This window comes from Sycon ciliatum, chromosome 3 (genome assembly GCF_964019385.1).
Source record: "Sycon ciliatum chromosome 3, ocSycCili1.1, whole genome shotgun sequence".
Lineage (NCBI taxonomy): Eukaryota > Metazoa > Porifera > Calcarea > Leucosolenida > Sycettidae > Sycon > Sycon ciliatum.
In genome coordinates this window covers 4,820,909-4,838,984 of record NC_088645.1, presented here as the reverse complement: position 1 = coordinate 4,838,984, position 18,076 = coordinate 4,820,909, and the positions used below count along the sequence as shown (strand labels likewise).

The following is an 18,076-nucleotide window of genomic DNA, read 5'->3' as shown; positions in this document are numbered from 1 at the left end:
GATGAGATGGTCAGCTTATGCGAGCCTAGCTACGTCAGAGATTTGAGACAAAGGCTAGCGCATGTGCATGCAGTTGTGCGGAAGAAGTTGGAAACCGTGCACAAGCATCAAGCTCACTTGTATGATTCGGGAGCAGTACCCGTTTCATTCGCAGAAGGAGATCTGGTATGGTTGTTGGTACCAGCAGTTCCGGTGGGGACTACTCCGAAGTTCTCCAAGCTCTGGCAAGGGCCGTTTGAAATAGTAACGAAGCTGTCAGACGTAGTGTATCGGGTGAGAGATACACGAGCGGCCAATGTCAAGGTGCAGATTGTGCACGTGAACAGGCTAAAACGATGTAGAGTAAGGCCTAACCATCTTCACGCTGTGAGTGAGGTGGAGGAACCTGAAGATGCTGAGTCTGTCGAAACGCCCCCGGCTGATGTGTATGTGCCGGACCCTACAGACTTGTTGTATTGGGATTCTGATGAGGATGCCCAGCATGAGACGTATGGCGGCGTGGACGGTGTTGGCGGCCAACCAGTTGTGCAGATCCCGCTACCAGTCAACCAGCCACCGCCACAACCAGCCCAGATTGCGGTTCAGACTCGAGCTGGGAGGACCGTCCGGCCACCGCAGTACTTTGGAATGCAAACCCAGTTGAGAAGACGACGGTAAGCCGAATGTTGTCGCCACGAGGACGTGGCAGTCTTTTCGAAGGCGCGGGGAGATGTCATAGCCCGAGAGTGAGGGCTTGTAACTTTTAACTACTGCTGATAGCTACTGTGCGTAGAACGTGGACACACTGTGTCTTCCGGACCGTAGTTGGAACAGTTATTATACAATATAATATACGGTGTGTGCCGGCGAGGTCACCTACCCAGTGAGACTGTAAAATGATAGGTTTGGCTGCTGTCAATAGATGAAGCGCACGACTGTGCATTTGCAGTAGAAAGTGCAATACCTGTAGTTATGAATTCGCTTTATAGTAGTAGTAAGCTAGGTGTGGATGTGCGTGATTGCACCTGCTTGACCATTGACTGGCTATGCTTTTAATCAAGTACATGTTGCGGTCCAGACGCCGGGTCTAGGCTTGCCCCGTTCTAATACCCTTTCACACTTTGCGTATCTTATGATGACAGCCGCTTCTAGATCACGCAGACCTGTGCGTGTGCGTGTGTGCGTGTGCGTGTCCGATCGCCGTTCCGCGCAGCGGACAAAGTTGCAGTTCAGCTGCATGTTTAGCAAGTACTATCGCTACTGCCGCTGCTTGCTGTTTTCTACGATGTGTTATATCATGGCATGCTGCTGCTTTTAGCGAGAGGTTCTTTCGGTGCTCTTCTTCCAAACAGAAACATATTCTCTGCTCTGACGAGATCAGTTGGTGTGTGTGTGTTGGGATTAGGATTGGGTGAAGTTGCGTTCCGTACCAGCCGTGGCTACACTGGTCACGAAACGTTCCGAGGTTAGCGATCCAGCCAGACGAGGCTAACCGGAACGCTGTCCGAGCTAGTTATCACACACGTTTACACAATTCTGCAACTGTTTTTTAAATTCTGGAATGACCAGAATGAGCGTATTCCGGCCTTGTAAACGAACGACTGGAATTCACAACGCATTTTATTCATGTCATGTCAAAAACGAAATAATTGATGAATCGCAAAAAGAGATCACGTACACCCTCGCGATCGATCGCGCGCACGAGGACTAGCATCACGCACACGCCGGCCAGGGAGGCTCTTCGCGCGCTTGAGTCATGACAAAACCGGTAACCAGTGGTAACACACCGACAGTACAGTTCTGGCGCCAGAATTACAGAAATTCCGCCTTCTATAATTCTCTTCAGAATTGATGGATTCGACGGAATGGATAAAATCTAACGACGGAATTTGTCACTTTTTGTGTAATCGACAATAACTAATTCTAGAAATGCCGAAATGCGTGTAATCGAAAGCGACCGTAAACTACGTTTTAGTTGATGTGAGTGCATGGTAGAGGGGACGGTTTCAAATAGGACACAGGTTGCAAACCGGAACGGACTCAATATTCACTTTCTCTCTTGGTATTTTGATTCGAAAACATAATTATGTCACAGTGAGACTACGATGTGTTATACTCCGAGCCAAAATTTCATGGCTCTGCGATGACCAGAAGCGCCATATCAAGCAGGTGAGTTTTTGACGTGTTGCTTCGCACTGCGACTTGAGTTTTACGACTTTCGAAAAATCATTTTCTTGTCGCAGGTAAACAGCGGCTCGCCTCTCGCCAATAAAGCACCGCATACCAATCAAAACTAATGGAAGCACCCACAAGGCTTATTGTTACTCTGTACTGGCCGTCGTGGAGCGATAGCAATTACCTAATTTCAGACCCAGAGTGAATTTGACGTGCACTCTAAAACGTGTCCGGTTTGGAGCCACCTCTGATTTGAACTTTTTTGAAGCGAAAAATTGGGCAACTTGGAGGCAATGGGTCAACACAAAGGAGTGGCTCAGTTCTGGCCCCAGAGTTACTTCAACATGCCAGTTTCCTTCCACAAACATATTATATAATATTTCCAGTGAAAAATCAACGCTGATGAGTGATGGTCGGTTTGGGTCTTACACAAATTATTTGGCTGTCAAAGCGTCCCGGTATCGAGCCGTCCCCTCTGGCTCTTCATGGTGTGACCGCTTGACAGTGACCATGGTGACACATCGCCATGCGCCACCGTACTGGCAATCATAATAGTCTGGCATACAACTCGGCGCTCGGGTGCACGCGATGCTGTCATAATAATCTGTGTAGACTAGGTATGTAGTAGTACTAGTAGTAGTAGTACCGGTAGTAGGCTAGACTAGCCAGCGCTCTGTACATGTACCTGTCTACTCGTACGATCGTGGAGTCGTGCGTTGAGGCCAAACATTTTTGAATCTGCTTGATGACAGAACTACAGCAATCATGCCCGTGCCATGGTCATAATCGAATGTTTGAAAGACGGTGAAGAGAACAAGTAATAGTGGTCTCGGTGTCCTAATCATTGAGACATTTGCTCCGGGAATATTCAGAGTTTCTATAGAACACTCAGTGGTACATGGTGTTCATATCGCTCAGGCCAGGTTCCAGTGTGGCAATCCTTGCGCTCAGGCCAGGTTCCAGTGTGGCAATCCTTGCGCTCAGGCCAGGTACCAGTGTGGCAATCCTTGCGCTCAGGCCAGGTTCCAGTGTGGCAATCCTTGCGCTCAGGCCAGGTTCCAGTGTGGCAGTCCTTGCGCTCAGGCCAGGTTAGAGTGTGGCAATCCTTGCGCTCAGGCCAGGTTAGAGTGTGGCAGCTTGGAACTTAGCTGTGTGTATCGTGAGTAGTTCCACTCGCCACCAGACCATTGGACATTCTTGCCGGCGCTTTGTTCCAGTCGTCAGCAGTTCACCGGGTAATATGGAAGGTGAACGCTACGCTTTCCTCGTGGAGTGGTATGATTCGCTAGCGGGCATAGTGCGACGCTACAACTTCCTCTTCTATCCTAAAGATAACAGCGTGGAAATGGTGAGTTGCTCACTTGGTGGCACAATCGAGTGTACATGTACATAACCTCGGTACTCTGTGACCCTTGGTTATACAAATGCATGCTAGTGCATTTTCTGTTTGCGTTATCCAGAGCTCACTGACTTGTCAGTTTGAGCACTCTCATGTGGGGTAGTGCATTTTCTGTTTGCGTTATCCAGAGCTCACTGACTTGTCAGTTTGAGCACTCTCATGTGGGGTAGTGCATTTTCTGTTTGCGTTATCCAGAGCTCACTGACTTGTAAGTTTGAGCACTCTCATGTGGGGTAGTGCATTTTCTGTTTGCGTTGTTCACAGCTCACTGAGCACTCTGGCAAGGTACGCTCGGGCCTCTGGCTTTGGAGACAAAATTTCATTGCTATCAGGATAAACGCAGAAAAGACTCCTATTGTGTACGTAGCTACCCAGATTTCACTTGTGTCCAGTGAAGCTTACTCTTAGCCAGTATTGGTACATAGCTATGATGGTCACGGGTTGACTGGTTATTTCTTACATGCAGATGTACATGTATATAAAAAACTTACCATCTCCAAAGCAGCAGCAGGGATCTGGAGTGGGAAATAATACCAAGCTACAAAGGAGAGAGTGACAGCAACCATGCCAGGGACAAAGAATTGGGCGTCATGAATATTTGCGCCAGGCCTCGTTACATGGCCCCTGCACCTCATACACACACATACACACGCGCGCACACAAACACACACGCACGCGCGCGCGCGCGCACACACACACACTGTTCATTGCGCTCGAACGGTGGCGCTACTTCATTCATGAGGTCGATCTGATGCCCCTACCGCCGTACCGGGCCCTGAGCTAGCCCTGTCAGAACTGTACGTGCGCGTGCGTTACTTGTCAGTCAGGGCGAGATACGTGTAGTGCAGGGGATTCAAGGGATTTCCCCGTGTCCGCACCCGCAAGGACCAGTGCTATACATTTACCCGCTACTGTGCTAGTGCTACATGTAGTAGTAGTAGACTAGTAGTACGGTCCAGGTGATACATACCGGTAATCGTATTGTATGTCTGCGCTACAATCGAAATACGAGAGTCGATAGAAACTTGCCGAGACTACAAGTTTCGATTCCTAATAGAGCATTTTCGATACAATTGTGTCCGTATCAGTGAAAGTCGATGCGTTCCTGGAAATGCGAACGGATTGAGTTTCATGTTCTCTTTTCTGCAGCAGAATATTTCAGTGGCTTTTCAGAACTTCATTCTAGTGGCGACAGTTTGCCTTTGCTGTAGTGTATGGCAAGAACCCAGAACACATGTTTATTGCAGATCTACTGCAGGGCTTGTTCCGCGGGTTTAGTGCAGATCTACTGCAGGGCTTGTTCCTCGGGTTTATTGCAGATCTACTGCAGGGCTTGTTCCTCGGGTTTATTGCAGATCTACTGCAGGGCTTGTTCCTCGGGTTTATTGCAGATCTACTGCAGGGCTTGTTCCTCGGGTTTATTGCAGATCTACTGCAGGGCTTGTTCCGCTGCCACTCCTGATATACAGTCAGTTCTGTGACTGTTGGAGAGCCAGAGAGACCAAGCTTCAAGAGAGGACATGAGATGATCATGATGATGGTACACAGAACACGGATTGTCAAGTGCACCGTGCAGTGAAGTCACTCCACAACACGGTAAGAAACGAAGGGTGTACGTGTCAACGCTCACAGCCATGCGCTGGCTGCTCAGTAATCTGGCAATGCTAGAACGAGGAAACGTTGAAAGAAAATTCTGTTTGAAGATAGCGGTTGGACTATGTACAAGATTAGTACAACTGGACAGATAATTCGCCCAGGTAGACCTACCCAGGTACCCAGGTACCCAGGAACTGTGTACCAGTCAAACTTCGTATCTGAACACATTTTACAAGGAAACGTGAATGTTACACTGTAATCACATAACTGCATGACTTGAATGCCCCTCGATACAGATTGAGAACCAAACAGAGAGGGGGGGGGGGGGGGGGGAGGAGAGCTGGTCTCCGCAAAACGGAGCACTGAAATCCGTGTTGAAATAAAGTGATGAAACAATAGGGAAATGAATTGAAACAGAACATGCACTGCATCATACAAAACCTACTAGTATGCTACAGTTGCTGTGTTCACTGAAATACGACCCAAAGTACAAAGCTGGCGGCCTGGAGCAGTTCCTATCCCAGTTTACATCATTGCATCTGCACATGTACTGTATCTTTACATGTGTACCTCCAGCCACATTCCTGCCACTTCCAGGCAACCAAGGCTGGTGAAGGTGTACGTCCAGCCACATTCGTGCCACTTCCAGGCAACCAAGGCCGGTGCAGGTGTACGTCCAGCCACATTCGTGCCACTTCCAGGCAACCAAGGCTGATGCAGGTGTACGTCCAGCTGCATTCGTGCCAGGGGGGGGGGGGGGAGATCTCCCACTAGGATAACCCACGGGTCCCCTGCTTACAATCCGCAGCCACGCCACCGGGCCAGTGTGTTCCGGGAACCGGGCCGCTGTTCAGCGACCCGGCGCAGCACGCATACCCCGCAGCTTGGCCGCCGTACCATCCTGCCTGTTTAGAAAACATGCGCATGTGCGGACGTATGCGTGTGTGCGTTTGTGTTGCATACGCTTGTGCCTGTGTCCTCCTAGGCTCGCTAGCCGCCGCTCTCTCAGCGAGAGCAGAGCACCTGATTGCCAACTCGGTAGCCACTGGCACACAGCACACGTACGCCCCGGGCTGGCGTTCATTCCTGGAGTTCATGGGTCGCATGCGCCGCGACGCATATCACCCAGATCAGAACGATGTCCTACTGTTCGCTGCCGCAATGTCTCACTAAGTCAGCGCCAGCACTCTGAGAGTCTACCTGGCCGCGATCAAATACCACCTCCTCCGCATGGGAGGCCCGGTCGGGGCTACACCCTCAAGCCCTGCTCAAGGGCTTAGAGAGGGAGATAACGTCGCTTCCCAGACATCCGTCAGCACGCCCTCAGTGCCAAGCGATCACCGTCCACCAGCTGAAGGTTCTCCGCCAGTTCTTGGATCTGTCCTTGTACTCCGCGGTAGACAGACTAATAATATGGGCTGCTCTTACGACAGCCTTCCACGGCCTGCTGCTGCGTGTGAGTGAGTACACGTCGCTGTCACCACACGGTCCCGGCAGCCTCAATACGCTGAGGCGCGAACACCTCCGGTTAGCCCAGCAGGAGGCCTCGCTGCAGCTCCAGAGGACGAAGACGTCTCAATTAACAGCAGGCGGGGAGGTAGCGCTGCATCGCTACGCTGACCCCGCACTATGTCCCGTCCGAGCCCTGCAGGCTTACGTTCGGTCCAGCAAATGGAGCAATGACAAGCAACCCCTATTCAAGTTTCAGGATGGTCGCCATCTCACGCCGAACGACATCAATGATGTCCTACACAAAGTGCTAGGTCCAAGCATCAGCAGCCATTCCTTACGCACCGGGGGAGCCACACACATGGTGGATTGAGGCGCACCAGAGTATGCCCTGATGGCTGCAGGCTGCTGGTCCAGCAGGGCATATCGCACGTACATTCTCAGGCCCGCAGGCATGCCACAGCACTACTAGAGCCTGCGTGTCGCAAGCCATTCGGTACCTTAATTGGAGGCACGGGTGCTGTCGATGGGCGCTGCATAGTGCACGCACATCGGCACCATTGAACTATTCATTTTTACTAAGATTTAGTGTTCCGCTGCCATAGCAACCTAGTAGTACACGTAGCCGCTCTGACGGCGCAGGACCCCGCGGGTCGCTTCTGCTGTCCTTGCCTCTCTGATGTGTGATATGTGTACATCATTTATAATCATAACCTCATACTGAGTACATGTACGTCATACTTGATTACCGATCACAGGCTCATGAATATTCACGCTGGAATAAACGCTTGCGACACCCCACAGGCTCGTCTCTGTTGTGTGGCATGATGGTTAACTGTCACTTGTCACGTGTCACTTGCAACTGAGTACCTAGACCTACAACTAACCTACAAGTACAAGTAGTACTGTTCAGTGGTCATGTACATGTGAATTCTGTACTAACTCTTACAGTTCTAGTCCATGTCAGCTCACAGCCTCACAGGCACAGCGTACCAGGGCTAGGGACTTCCCCTATCTAGCCCTGCTACATTTGTATGTGTTTAGCTCCTCCACTGCACACGTACAATGTCTACGATAGTCATGCAGTCTGTCATCACGTGATCACTACAATCATGCAGCACCTGCTTGGCATTATGGATCACCAGTGTGATTCGCCGCTAGCGCGCTGCAATCTGGAGACAGAGATATTTTTTTTAGTGAGTGCACCTTCAGTATTTGTTGACACCAAGAGTCAATGACTGTCACATGACAAATCCGAAGTGGCATGTGTGCACAGCCACACGGCTGTTACGACACTCGACAGTACAAAACGGGCCCACTTGGTTCTTGTACAGGAGATAGCTAGCCAGTGCTCGCTGGGTCGCTGCCGTTACGATCACGTGAGTCAAGCAGTTCGCGTACTGCACAAGTTCACATGTCTCGCGCCACGGACCTTGCCGTGCTGGGCAATGATATTTTTTTACAGGGGGGAGGAATGGTCGGATACACAGCCTTCTTTACTAGTAAAATAAGAACAACGAATGTAGTGGAGGATACACACAGTGTGCTGACAGTGATCCACACGGCGAAGTCAGAGTGTAATACTAATACTGTAATAGAGGACAAGAGAGGCAATCACGGCTTGTTTGCTGATACATGTACAGGTACATGTAGTTAAAGTTTATTCATTTGCTTTCACTATCATCAGGCAACGCTGCCTGTTGATAGTGAAAACAAATGAATAGGCGACGAGGAAACAATAACTTTATAAAGGCGATAAATAGTAAAAGCAAAGCGGACATTACGAAATGATCAATGAAAATACATGTACACTGGTCCGTCTATAATCCGGCACCATTTGTGCCACGAAAATCTGCTGGATTAGGGAGGGTGCTGGATTAACAAATCTGATTTACTGTTGCAATGTGCATGAAGAGGACATTTTGGTTACTGAAAATTGTGCTGGTTTATCGAGGGTGCTGGATTATAAAGTGCCGGATTAGAGAGGGACGACTGTACATGTATGTAACAAAAGAGAGAGATTGTAAGATTTGTTACAACTCTGAGTTTCACGTATTACTACCATCATCAGACAACTGATGGATCCAACACGGGCAGACAGAACATAAGGGGAAGCAAGGTGGGAAATTCTGAGGGGTATCATAGGCGACGCGTATCATAGCGCAAGAGTCAGGTGCAGGCGTGAAGTTGCCAAGTCTTCAGACTTGGGGCTATGCAGCAGCAGTTCCGGCGCGAATGAGAATAGAGCTGGGGACTTTTAAAATGCCAAATCCACACAAGCCCACACCATTACACACACATACACCCACACTCTCTCCCTTTTCTCACATACACATACACTCGCAGGCGCATACACGCACGCACACACATACACACATTCTCCACATACTCAATCTGCGGACAGAACTGTTTCGTCCTTTGTGGACTCGTCAGCGCAGTACAGAGGAAATGAGGCCGAACCTGATAGCAATGGAAATAAAAAATTCCGTTCAGGCCCGAACGTGCCTTGCCAGAGTGCTCAAACTGACAAGTCAGTGAGCTCTGCATAACGCAAACAGCAAAGGCACTACCCCACGCAAGAGTGCTCAACTGCTACAAGAGCAGGAGCGAAATACTCAATCTGCGGACAGAACTGTTTCGTTCTTTGTGGACTCGTCAGCGCAGCACAGAGGAAATGAGGCCGAACCTGATAGCAATGGAAATAAAAGTTTCCAATCAGGCCCGAACGTACCTTGCCAGAGTGCTCAAACTGACTAGTCAGTGAGCCCTTGCCAGAGTGCTCAAACTGACTAGTCAGTGAGCCCTTGCCAGAGTGCTCAAACTGACTAGTCAGTGAGCTCTGCATAACGCAACAGCAAGCACATTCTCTTTATATATATCTCTCTCACATACACACACACACGCACGCACACATGCATTCTCTAAATCCCCCCTCAGACCTCAGATCTGCCCATCGCGGAAGCGATGATAGCGAACAGCTATGTTAGACATAGCAACTTGTGCTGGGATTACACCATTAAACAGCTTGCAAGGCTGATGAATTGACCGCCACTATTTTTAGCCTGGTATCCACCACACAGCTGATTGGAGTGACTTTTTCTGGCCAGTGAATCCCTATTTTTTTCATTTTTCCACCCCCCAGACGCACACACATTCTCTAAATCTCACACACCCTGTACCCAAACACACACACACACACACACACACACACACACACACACACACACACACACACACTCATTCTCTAAATCTCACACACACCTTCTCTTTCTCTCTCTCTCTCTCTCTCTCTCTCTCTCTCTCTCACACACACACACACCATGTAACCATGTATACGCCCGTCGCAAGAGAAGCATGCAAATCTGCAAATGCCCTGGATGTGCACCCACAGATTTTCTCTTATAGCAACGATAGCGAACAAGATCTGAATTGCACAGATCAATAAATGCGCCATATAACTGTCTAATGGACCGTATGCGTGTTAAAACAAAATGGCGTCACGATTTATTGAAAGTGGTATAGTTGGTGGTACGAGTGTTCAAAACCATTTGAACTTCATACTGTTCGTCTTCTTTTTGACATTCTCTCTTTCCATCGTCCTTAGCTTTTGTTTGTTGTGAGCTGTTTTGGCTTTATCCTATACCTCTGGGGGATGCCAAGTGATGGTTTTGAGAGGCTGGTGATGGCTGCGAGCGAGAGTTTGCCGATCGCCATCGTCCTCGCTATAGCGATGAAAATACTAGTTACTGCGCACCTGGCAGATATCACAACACGTCGGAGCGTCCAGGAGCAAAGGAATCTTGGGTTTTCACTGGAATCTAGTTCCTCCAGCATCGTATAGCCCACCATCGATGGATGACCGTCCAGAAACGTTGAACCTGGTCTTCTGCAGCATCTCGCAGTCCCATTCAACAGCTTCCAAGGCTGAAGAATTGGCCACCACTATCCAGCCTGGTCTACACCACACAGCTATGAAGTGGCTTTTTCTGGCCAGTGAATCCCTGCTTTTTGGTCTTTTTATTTTTATTTATTCACACGCACACTCACACACACACACACACACACACACACACACACACACACACACACACACACACACACATACACACACACACACACACACACACACACAAACACACATACACACACACCTGGTCCTGGTCCTGGTAAACACTGCCATTACGGTCACGTGTCCCCTTACGGAGCCGACAATATAGAACGACGAGCGGGACCATGTTCGAGAGAGCCATCTCCAGCAGCTATGGATCTGGCTTATCATCGGAAACGATTCCTCTCACGGCTGCCGCTAGAACTGGTCCATCACTCTCCACAACAGAGCGAACATTCCATGAGCCAACGCTCAGAGTCGTTCCAAGTCGTCGTCTTCGTGCGGTAGTTTGCTCCACTCGCGGGCTTGCACACACACACACACACACACACACACACACACACACACACACACACACACACACACACACACACCTTGGTAACACTGCCATCAAATGGTCACGTGTCCCCTGTGCAGGGGTCGACAGCACTGAGTTCAGCATTGGACCCAGAAACGCCGCTCTACTTCCTGGACAGGAAATTAGCACAGCTATGCAGGTCGAAACCACGGGATGACTTGCAGCAGCGACCGCAGCCGAGACAATGCGCTCTGCAGCAGGGCAGGGCAACCCGCTGTTTCCGGACCGCGTCTGTGTATGTATGTGTGTTTTGTGTGCATGTCTGTGTGCGAGTGTATGCATGTGTGTTTTGTGTGTGTCTGTGCGTGTGTGTGTGTGTGTGTGTGTGTGTGTGTGTGTGTGTGTCTGTATGTCGGTGTGTGTTTGTCTGCTTTCCTATTGTGCCACTCGGCAGGAGATGGTATCTGAGTTGTGCTCAGGAGCATGCGTTGCCATGGCATTAACTCATCAACATGGCGATGCTTGTGTAGAGCAGTTCAGACAGTTTGTTGGACCAGCAGATCCAGTAAGATCAACATTCGCCACTAACCATGTACTACTCCCTAGCTGGTGGTATGCTGTTGTTGTTTGGGCTAGGGTTCGAATCATCATGCTGTTCACTGCACTGACCTAGCTGATGACGGTATGCAGGAGGTGAGTGGAGCTCTATCTCATGCTGGTATGGTGTCCTGCAGGTATGGTGTCATGCTGGTATGGTGTCATGCTGGTATGGTGTCATGCTGGTCTCGTGTCATGCTGGTATGGTCTGGTCAAGGCTTTCCCCAAATCGGCCGGCCGCAAAATTCTCCGTAAACAAGACTTACCGAAAAATGTATAAGGTTTTAGCCGATTTTGGAGGGTTCCTTTGAGAATCGCCGAAAATCTTCCAAATGTTGTTGCAAAGTGAGTTTACGAACGAATGATATTGCTGCAAGCATGACCGCTCGAGCTCTCTATGGCAGTACTTGTAAACTAGTGCGTTGAGGTCGTGTGACTCGTGTCCTTTGAACTCCTCCCAAACAAACAACAGCCATTAGGAAGATCATTACTAGTAAAAAAACTAGAATTTCTTTTCCCCAGTGTCTCACCACTCTTGTAGCCAGTATGCCCACAATTCTTCTGGCCGATTTTCCAAAATATTCCAATTTTGTAGCCGATTTTCGAACAATCGGCTGATTTTCAGCCGAATCTGATGTATTTTTGAACCAAGCGAACAGCCAAATAGGCGAACAATAACCGGGCCGATTTGGGGAAAGCCTAGTCTGGTCTTATGCTGGTCTGATCTCATTCCGGTCTGGTCTCATTCCGGTCTGGTCTCATTCCGGTCTGGTCTCATTCCGGTCTGGTCTCATTCCGGTCTGGTCTTATTCTGTTCTGATCTCATTCCAGTCTGGTCTCATTCCGGTCTGGTCTTATTCTGGTCTGATCTCATTCCGGTCTGGTCTTATTCTGGTCTGGTCTTATTCCGGTCTGGTCTCATTCCGGTCTGATCTCATTCTGGTCTGGTCTCATTCCGGTCTGATCTTATTCTGTTCTGGTCTCATTCCGGTCTGGTCTCATTCCGGTCTGGTCTCATTCCGGTCTGGTCTCATTCCGGTCTGGTCTTATTCCGGCCTGATCTCATTCCGGTCTGGTCTCATTCCGGTCTGGTCTCATTCCGGTCTGGTCTCATTCCGGTCTGGTCTCATTCCTGTCTGGTCTCATTCCTGTCTGGTCTCATTCCGGTCCGGTCTCATTCCGGTCTGGTCTTATTCTGGTCTGTTCTCATTCCGGTCTGGTCTTATTTGGGGTCTGGTCTTATTCCGGTCCGGTCTCATTCCGGTCTGGTCTCATTCCGGTCTGGTCTCATTTCGGTCTGGTCTTATTCTGGTCTGGTCTTATTCCGGTCTGGTCTCATTCCGGTCTGGTCTTATTCTCGTCTGGTCTTATTCCGGTCTGGTCTCAATCCGGTCTGGTCTCATCCCGGTCTGGTCTCATTCCGGTCTGGTCTCAATCCGGTCTGGTCTCATCCCGGTCTGGTCTCATTCCGGTTTGGTCTCATTCCGGTCTGGTCTTATTCCGGTCTAGTCTCATTCTGGTCTGGTCTTATTCTGGTCTGGTCTTATTCTGGTCTAGTCGTATTCCGGTCTGGTCTTATTCTGGTCTGGTCTTATTCTGGTCTGGTCTTATTCCGGTCTGGTCTCAATCCGGTCTGGTCTCATCTCGGTCTGGTCTCATTCCGGTCTGGTCTCAATCCGGTCTGGTCTCATCCCGGTCTGGTCTCATTCCGGTCTGGTCTCATTCCGGTCTGGTCTCATTCCGTTCTGGTCTTATTCCGGTCTAGTCTCATTCTGGTCTGGTCTTATTCTGGTCTGGTCTTTTTCTGGTCTGGTCGTATTAGGGTCTGGTCTTATTCTGGTCTGGTCTTATTCTGGTCTGGTCTTATTCTGGTCTGGTCTTATTCTGGTCTGGTCTCATTCCGGTGTGGTCTCATTCCGGTCTGGTCTCATTCTGGTCTGATCTAATTCCGGTCTGGTCTCATTCTGGTCTGGTCTTATTCCGGTCTGGTCTTATTCTGGTCTGGTCTTAGGTTGCGTTTGTTCGGTGTCATTCCAACACCATTCCAAAGTCATTCCGCTGTGCTTTGGTTGCGGTGCGTTTGTTTGATGCACCGGACAGCGTTTGTTCCGTGCAATTCCGATTCCGGTCGCGGAATGAAGGGGGCAGAATCGATTCTGGCGATTCCAAAGAAAAAAGTGGAATGAGTGCTCATTCCGAGCGGATTGAAAATATGTGGCGGCCACTGGGGGCTGTCACTATTGCATATCTCCGCCAACAAAACCTCAAACGCGATTGTCGACAGACGGAATGTTGCCGAAAATCGTCCAGGGTGTAGGCTGGTACTGTAACCTCGGGATAGTTACCGCTACTGGTTTGTGGCATTTTTTACCCTTCGCTGCCTGAGACAGCGTTCGGTCAGGACAAGAACTGGATTGATGCCCTCGCACCTCTTCTCCTCATCGTCGAGCAGGGCCTCCAGAATCACTCGGTTAGGGAGGCAGTCCCACCAATGCATATCACATAATCACCCACACAGGCACTGAACCTGCCACTCGACTTAATCTTACAACCGCACCTCCGTCAAACAAGCGCTTCCAATCCGTGAAGAGCTAGAGCCGTTTTGACTGATGCGAGGTCGAATACGGAATAGTCATGATGAAGTAGCGGCCAAACGTCGCGTACAGGCGTGTACCCTAGTGGAGCTCGTAGGCCTATGCCGAGTTTGGCCGCTCCTTCACCATGATCGTCGTAGGGGCATGCAGAACTAGAAACGTACGGAAGCAAGATAGCAACCACAACATTCTTAGGCTACCACCTTATCTTTGAAAGGCTGCAAAAAACAACTCGTAGATCTCAAAAACAAAACATTCGACCGCCGTTTGCGGAGTCTCGCAAAACGTTTGCCAGATTCCCGAGTGCATGCACGCACAATTATTTGCTACTCTCATTCCATGCTCATTCCGGAATGACCGAACAAATACAACCTTATTCTGGTCTGGTCTCATTCTGGTTTTGGTCTTATTCCGGTTTTGGTCTCACTCCGGCTTTGGTCCTATTCTGGTCTGGTCTCATTCTCACGCTAATCTTGGAGTTCATAGGGAATGTCAGTGAGGAACGTTTAGGAACAGAACATATGTCCTATTCCCATAACTCCTTTCGATATTTTGTCTGCCTATCTACACAAACCCTTTGTCTGCGGTGTGGGTCTACCCCTGAGAATGCTGCAATGTTCAGATGTGCCTGTATATGCGGAAGCTGCATCTGCATTTCTCACACAATCTCTCTTAGGGCCCGGTCCCACATGCACTTGAGAGTTGCGGATTCGCTGCAGCGGTGTCGCAACAGCGTGTATCACCATGGAAACTGCGAGTAGCGGAACTTCCGCCATGGCGGAAAGTTTAAATCCGCTACTCCAAAATTTTTGGAGCATATACTCTCCTGCGGAAGTTCCGCTCCTGCGACACTCGGCCATAGTGAGCGATTTGTGTTGTTCGATTTAATTTTTCGGTCATGAAGTGGACACTTGGACTTGAGTCAGAGCAGCTACGGCTGCAGTTGTACACGTCATGTATGTTGAGGTCGAGACTCGTTTGACCAAGGGATGAAGAGAGATACGGAGCGGTATAGGTGGATAGCCGAGAAGCTGATGCTGAAACCGACGGCTGCGGCGTCGGCCAAAGACCAAATCGCGGGCCCGTGAGCAGCCAAGCATGGCCATCATGTAAAACCACGCAGGGGGACCACTGTGATGTAGGTCTGGCAAGAGCAATTCTAGTATCTATAGCAGGTATCGTCGATGTGCTGTTCAACAAGTTCGTACTAGTATTCAGCAACGACAATGTCGCTGCGTTCTCCATAGCCTTGTGACAACGTCTCGCCAGTCGACCTCTACCCAACGGAAAATCCATTCTTTCAGATTATACAGAACAAAGACTCAAAGTCAACAATACTGAACCCACGACATGTAGCTAATGGTAATGCTTGATACTCAACTGAACAAAAACAACGATCTGTCCAACACCTAGCATCTACATCATCAGTACATCAGTGCTGCGTTGATGTGTCCACAAAGGACGAAACAGTTCTGTCCACAGACACAGTACTGTACTGAGTGACTGTACAGACTCAGTATCAGTATACAGTACGTGCACGCGTACTTCCAAGTGAAAGCATGCTTGGGTTGCAGGAGAGCTGCACTGAATATTTTGGAAGTCAGAGAGGCGCGCTTGCTTCGTTCGCCGTGCACGCGTGATCATGGGAGACCACGCGAGCATTTTGTCGCAGGAGAGGTGCGACACCACTCCCGCAAAACCTTGTCGCACCAGCGGATCCGCCACTGCATGTGGGACCGGGCCCTTATGGTATTCTGTCTTAACTCTCCTTCCCGTCGAGAATGGAATTGTTCCTGTTGCACACTCGGTAGAGCATGCTTGTCTTAATCTCATGGTCGTGGATCTGAGGACCATGTTGTCGTTGCTCTTGTACAACTGCTTCTTTCGCTGCTCTCCGACTCACAATCCAAGCAGCAGTTGTGACTGTTCGGAGACTTCAGAAAGAGAGCTAAGATGACGAAGGAATGAAATGTACAAAGTGCCCTGGGGTGCATTGCTAGACATTGTGTGTGCTCTTGCATGTGCGTGTGTGTGTGCGTGTGTGTGTGTGTGTGTGTGTGTGCACGCACGCACGTGCGTATGTGTGTGCGTGTGTATGTGTGTGTGTATGGGTGTGTTCGTGCATGTGTGTATGTGTGTGCGTCCTGTGATCGCGGGTTCCATATTTTCCTCTACTAAATTCATTCCTCTAGGTTGAGTACTTCTTCAAGATTCTCCGGTAACTACGGAAACAGACAAGACTTCAGTGAAGGTTACAGTGCATCCTGAGTAATCGGCGTCACAATGCATTTTCGTTGATGTGTCTTCTGTAACCGCTGGAATGAACATTCAGCCACCGTTGCAGCAATGTGTTGAGAGATGCAAAGGCGAGGTTTGATGAGCTGATTTCGATGTGATATTAATCCTGAAACATAATGCAATGCCATAGTAAATGACTGTCGTTGAATTCATTCCTTTTCGCTTTCATTATAAGAACGGAATTTATCTGTCTGTTTGAACCACACATATACTATGCATCGTGGTGTCTGCGGGCTCTGTGATGTCATGATGTTATGGTGTCATGATGTCATGTTTTGATGTCATGATGTTATGATGTCATGATGTTATGGTGTCATGATGTTATGATGTCATGATGTTATGATGTCATGATGTCATGATGTTACGGTGCCATGATGTTATGATACCATGATGTCATGATGTTATGATGTCATGATGTTACGGTGTCATGATGTCATGATAGATCATCTTTGTCTTACGTGAGTACAAAATGGCAATCATGTGCAGGCTCTGTGCATTCGTTGTGAGTTATCTGATCCAGCTGCAGGGTGTGCATTTGTGTTTGTTACAGTGTTACACACTGCATGTATAGCATGTATGCTGCAGTTGATAGTTTTGTATTGATAGTACACATTATCATGACATCGTATAGTTCTCATCCTATCTTCAATGTAGCTAGTAGTAATAATAATTGTAGTAGAATTTGAGTATTTCGCTCCTGCTCTTGTAGCAGTTCAGCACTCTCGTGTGGGGTAGTGCATTTTCTGTTTGCGTTATCCAGAGCTCACTGACTTGTCAGTTTGAGCACTCTCATGTGGGGTAGTGCATTTTCTGTTTGCGTTATCCAGAGCTCACTGACTTGTCAGTTTGAGCACTCTCATGTGGGGTAGTGCATTTTCTGTTTGCGTTATCCAGAGCTCACTGACTTGTCAGTTTGAGCACTCTCATGTGGGGTAGTGCATTTTCTGTTTGCGTTATCCAGAGCTCACTGACTTGTCAGTTTGAGCACTCTCATGTGGGGTAGTGCATTTTCTGTTTGCGTTATCCAGAGCTCACTGACTTGTCAGTTTGAGCACTCTCATGTGGGGTAGTGCATTTTCTGTTTGCGTTATCCAGAGCTCACTGAGCAATCTGGCAAGGTACGCTCGGGCCTCTGGCTTTGGAAAAAAAATCATTGCTATCAGGATAAACGCAGAAAAGACTCCTATTGTGTACGTAGCTACCCAGATTTCACTTGTGTCCAGTGCAGCTTGCTCTTAGCCAGTATTGGTACATAGCTATGATGGTCGTTGACTGGTTCTTTCTTACATGCAGATGTACATGTATATAAAAAAACTTACCATCTCCAAAGCAGCAGCAGAGATATGGAGTGGGAAATAATACCAAGCTACAAAGGAGAGAGTGACAACAACCATGCCAGGGACAAAGAATTGGGCGTCATGAATATTTGCGCCAGGCCTCGTTACATGGCCCCTGCACCTCATACACACACATACACACGCGCGCACACAAACACACACGCACGCGCGCGCGCGCACACACACACACCCTGTTCATTGCGCTCGAACGGTGGCGCTACTTCATTCATGAGGTCGATCTGATGC

At 49.0% G+C, this 18,076-nt stretch overlaps 2 long non-coding RNA genes across 2 annotated transcripts; both read left to right on the top strand.

Moving 5' to 3' along the window:
* The first annotated feature begins 4,139 nt into the window (after positions 1–4,139).
* LOC135811244 (uncharacterized) lies at positions 4,140–7,699 on the top strand. The gene is made up of 2 exons (XR_010552578.1): positions 4,140–5,149; positions 5,726–7,699. It is a non-coding gene; the product is annotated as an uncharacterized LOC135811244 (long non-coding RNA).
* Positions 7,700–11,653: 3,954 nt separating this feature from the next.
* On the top strand, positions 11,654–17,285 carry LOC135811245 (uncharacterized). The gene is made up of 2 exons (XR_010552579.1): positions 11,654–11,697; positions 16,388–17,285. It is a non-coding gene; the product is annotated as an uncharacterized LOC135811245 (long non-coding RNA).
* The last annotated feature ends 791 nt before the right edge of the window (positions 17,286–18,076 follow it).